Source organism: Austrofundulus limnaeus, unplaced genomic scaffold (genome assembly GCF_001266775.1).
Source record: "Austrofundulus limnaeus strain Quisiro unplaced genomic scaffold, Austrofundulus_limnaeus-1.0 Scaffold892, whole genome shotgun sequence".
Classification (NCBI taxonomy): domain Eukaryota; kingdom Metazoa; phylum Chordata; class Actinopteri; order Cyprinodontiformes; family Rivulidae; genus Austrofundulus; species Austrofundulus limnaeus.
In genome coordinates, this window is record NW_013953294.1 from 27,285 (window position 1) to 32,687 (window position 5,403).

A 5,403-nucleotide genomic window follows, 5' to 3' on the forward strand; every position below is an offset into this window, starting at 1 on the left:
ATTTTATATCCTAACTCTGACCACCAACCCTAAACTAACCTCACAGGTATCTACCTGATCCTAAACTAACCTAAACTCAATTCACACCTTGGTCCTAAACCCAACCCCCACACCCAAAATCAGCCTCCGAAGATGTGGGGCCCAGGCTTTGGACCCCACAAGGAGCACCTTGTCCCCAAGAGGCTGCATTTTCCTTAAAACTGGGCCCCACAATGTAGGAAAAACAAGGACACACACACACACACACACACACACACACACACACACACGACGTTCAGTGTGTTTACATGCACAGCAGCAGATCTACTTAGTAAAATATGTCCTTAAAAGAACAATCTGAGAATTACAGCATTTAAATCAGGGGTGTCTAGTCCTGGTCCATGAGGGTCCTGGTCCATGAGGATCCTGGTCCATGAGGATCCCGGTCCATGAGGATCCTGGTCCATGAGGATCCTGGACCATGAGGATCCTGTTCCATGAGGATCCTGGTCCATGAGGATCCTGGTCCATGAGGATCCTGTTCCATGAAGATCCTGGTCCATGAGGATCCCGGTCCATGAGGATCCCAACCCTGAGTTAAATCCACTTGCAGACTGAGCCCACCTGAAACAACTATTGATTGCCATATTTTTGTGTCTGATAGACAAACTTCATCGTAAAGATTAAGATAAAAAAGGTAGCCCCCCTCCTTCACTGGAGCCAAACAAACAAACAAACAAACAAACAAACAAACAAACAAACATCTATTTTTGCTTGTGTTCAGCATCGTCACAGTTAGGCAGCAGGACGTGCTCCTGGCTGAGGGCAGGAAGAAAAGAAGAGCAGACACACAAAGTCAGACACTTGTTATTGGTTTCACAGTCGACCCAGGACCCAGCTCACCTGGACCGGTAGGCCGGGTCCTTCGGAGGACCCAGCTCACCTGGACCGGGTAGGCCGGGTCCTTCGGAGGACCCGGCTCACCTGGACCGGGAGGCCGGGTCCTTCGGAGGACACAGCTCACCTGGACCGGGAGGCCGGGTCCTTCGGAGGACACAGCTCACCTGGACCGGGTAGGCCGGGTCCTCCGAAGGACCCGGCCGCTGAAGTTGGACTCAACGTTCTCAGTTTGATATTTGGTCATAAATAATATTCAGCAGGTGTTTTATATATTGAAATCTGTTCGATGTTTGGGCGACTCTCTCCGATGATCGGCTGCTTGTTGCCCTCGGTCAGGCAGGTGAAGCTAAACGTGGCTCTGCACCTGCAGCTGTTTGAATCACTTCCTGTTGGTGCCCGAGCGGCTGCCTGCATGTAAACACATCAGGACCAGGCGAAGATGATGGAGGTTGTGATGAAGGCAGCGACAGCAGAGCCCTTTGTGTCTTTATTAATCCTCTCATGTTTTCATTTCTGTAATCTGTCTGTGCGTCGACCTTTGACCCCGCCCCCTCCAAGCTAAAACTGACCAAGTGCCAAGAAATGAAATCCAGGAGGAGAAAGAGAAACTCCGTCTTGTTGCCAAGTATAAAAGAAATGCCAAGTTTGATAAAAGCTTCTTCACGTTGTCATAATTTATTTTTACCTGCATTTAAACCCTCCCCTCTTTGTTTCACCTCCGATTGGCTCCGTTTGTTTTTAATGTGAATAAATTTCAGAAGCAATACGTGGGATTTTGTCATGAATATCTGAGGTTTCACTCCATCTAATGATGTGATATTTTGCTAACAGACATAACGGCAGTGAGCAGGTGACACATTCAGAATAGGTTTTTATCATTAAAATAGATCAAACTCCTCCTCTTCCTCAGTGACGTCAGGTTCAGGGCAGGTGATGAAGGTTTCAGGTTATTTTCTGCAATAGTTCCAATAATCTGCTGCCGAGGGGGCGGAGCTTCAGCTGGAGCTCCGCCCCCTCGGCAGCTGAACCCCTGCTGGGGTTCTGTTCTGTTTGAAGACGTGACGAAGAAAACGGCTCTCCTGTTCGCTGCCCTTCCTCCTCCTCCTCCTCCTCCTCCTCCTTCAATCAGTTTTCCTCTCATTTCTCCTCCTCATCCTGCGTTGTTTGTGTCACCATGTAAATAAACAGATCGTTCTTCTGTCGACTTTATTCTTCTGTGAATTATTTAAAGAAGACATGGATGAAACACAATATATTATAAAATACAAAATATTCAAAGTTTAAAAACTCTGAGAATGTATGAGGATGAAGGTGATTGTTTCTGTGTGATGATGATGATGATGATGATGATGATGATGTCACATCAGTGACTACTGCAGAGGGTGATGATGATGATGATGAAGGTGGTAAATGATAAATAAGATTAAATCGATTATTCTAAATAAAAATCTGATGAATTTGTCTTTATTCTTCCTGGTTTGATGTTCAAACATGATGCTGAAGTTTGGAGATTATTTATACAATTCTAGATTAATAATCTGACCTGAAAGAACCTCCTCCTGACCCGATCACAGGAGCGTCTGGGAGGTGAGGGGGAGGAGCCAGAGGGATCTTTTGATTAAAGTCTTAGTGAGAAGGAGAGCAGCAGGAGGCAGAACGACGCAGAACCAACTCGTTTGGTGGAGTTTCACATGATTTCCCTCCGACCCTCTCTTTAAATCTGCTGAACAGGAAGCAGGAAGTACTCAAACAGGAAGTGATTCAGTCTGTTTCTGTCTCAACTTGGATTTATTTGGMGTTCTTCAGTGACCCAGCAACACTGTGCTGCTGACCGGACCCTCAGAGGTTCTGATGTGACAGACTGAACAGAGCCGAAGGTAAAAAAAAAAAAAAAAAACAGCTAAATTAAACCAGAGATGCTTTTTTTCTTCGGCTGCATTTGAGCTTTTATTAAAAGGCTTTACCTGCTAACAAAGCAGCTAAAACATAGCTTAAAGCAACATTTTATATATAATTTCTAATCTCTGTTTTGAACCTGTTTGAAACCTGAAAGTGTTTATTTTCAGCTAAAATGTAGCCACGAGCTAATGCATCGTAGCCTCTCATAAGGTTTATTCTGAGACATGAAGAAATCTGTTCTCACTGACGGGGTTCGTTCTGAGAACTCGTTTTGCACAAACCTCCACAGCAGCACGTTGTTCCTGCAGGGTGTGCGTGCCAAGTGTTCTCTGATTGGTCAGAACTGTGTGGGCGTGTCCAGGCAGGACACCAGAACTGAACATAAATACTGAAATGTATCGACGTCTTTCCTCTCTGCCTCTTGGGTTGGCTCAGAAAATGAAGGAGCCAACAACGCAACATAAATTATATMYYSYSMYAWAWAKMRYWTWTYTTWTAWRASTGCAAATGTTTTTGTCTGARCCTGGTTCAGTCTTGTGTTAAATAATTTAACCCTTCAGAGGCCACCACTTACTGAGCACCACTGAGCTTTAGTGAGCTGYGACAACAAATGTGCTCCATTTTCATTTTAACCTTTATTTAAAGAGGAAAACGCTCTGAGCTCAGATCTCTTTTTACACTGAAGATGACCTGCTGAAACCCCTGAAAGCACAAAGACAACATGCAAACAAAAAGAGCCCAGGTCCAAACCGGGAATCAAACCCAGCACCTTCTTGCTGTGAGACATCAGGGCTAACCACTGATCCATCGTATTTTAAAAACAAAATAAAAGTTTTAGAAAAAAAAGTAACTTGAAAGTTGTTGAACAGCTGCAGAGACGAGAATCATCTCAGCATGTGGTGGTAATTATGTCCTTACCTTAAGATCTTTGTGACGATGTTTTATCTCCTTAAGTCAAGCTAATTATTACTGCAATTATTACTGTAGTTATTACTGCAGTAATTACTGTAGTTATTACTGTAGTTATTACTATAATTATTGTAGTTATTACTGTAGTTATTACTGCAGTTATTACTGTAGTTGTTACTGTAATTATTACTGCAATTATTACTGTAGTTATTACTGCAGTTATTACTGTAGTTATTACTGTAATTATTACTGCAATTAATACTGTAGTTATTACTGCAGTTATTACTATAGTTATTACTGTAGTTATTACTGTAATTATTACTGCAGTTATTACTGTAGTTATTACTGCAGTTATTACTGTAGTTATTACTGTAGTTATTACTGCAGTTATTACTGTAGTTATTACTGTAATTATTGTAGTTATTACTGCAATTATTACTGGAGTTATTACTGCAGTTATTACTGTAATTATTGTAGTTATTACTGCAATTATTACTGGAGTTATTACTGCAATTATTACTGGAGTTATTACTGCAGTTATTACTGTAGATATTACTGTAATTATTGTAGGTATTACTGCAATTATTACTGGAGTTATTACTGCAGTTATTACTGTAATTATTACTGTAGTTATTACCGTAGTTATTACTGTAATTATTACTGTAGTTATTACTGTTAATTATTACTGTAGTTATTACCGTAGTTATTACTAATCCGGTCAAACAGGAAGCAGTTTGTCATCCTGTCTAAACGCTCCACAAACCACTTCATACTGAAAACTGTCACTTTGTAAAATGTCTGCAATATTTTCACCAACCTTAACTTAGTAATAAATATTCTGACTCATAGAGCTCTGAACAGGTGTGTGGAATAATCTGTTTAACACAAACATCTACAATATTCAGTTTACCTGGTTTCAACACATTCTTGTAGCAGCTGCAGGACAGTTGTGTTGTTGTTTTTGTTGTTGTTGTTGTTGTTGGACTCTGCTCAGGACTTCCTGTCACAAACAGCAGCTCCATGTAGAACCTCACCTGCACGGTTTGGAGATGTTTTGTTTTCTCTCCAAGGACGCACAGCGAGGACATCTCCTCCAGGGTAACCATGGAAACCAGTTGACAGCATCCGTCACTTTAAGATGAGACCTTTATAACTCAGGAAAGTGTTTTAAAAACAAACATCTTCCATCAGAGGAAGATCTGTGAAGATGAAGCTCCTGAAGAACTTTCATCTGAAATCATCTGATGTGGAGAGCTGTGAGGAACTCTCAGCTACTACCACCAGACTGCTGCTCTGTGGCGGCCATCTTGAATTAAACTGTTACAGGTGCTTGTCCTCTGAGCAAGAGGTGAGACAGGTGAGGATACAGGTGAGGAAGAGGTGACAGGTGAGGAAGAGGAGGACTCAGAGGACAAAGGTCGCAGCAGCACAGACTTCCTGCTGCGACCTTTGTCCTCTGAGCAAGAGGTGAGGATACAGGTGAGGATACAGGTGAGGAAGAGGTGAGGAAGAGGATACAGGTGAGGAAGAGGAGGACTCAGAGGACAAAGGTCGCAGCAGGACAGACTTCCTGCTGCTGAACTAAAACTCAGCCACACCTGTCACCTGACTCCCTCCCTCTCAGCGCACATCCTCTCAGTGCACGTGACGATGATGCATGCAGAAATGTGACCCCTCCCCTTTTCTTGCCCCGCCCCCCGTGTTGCTGGGGATTCA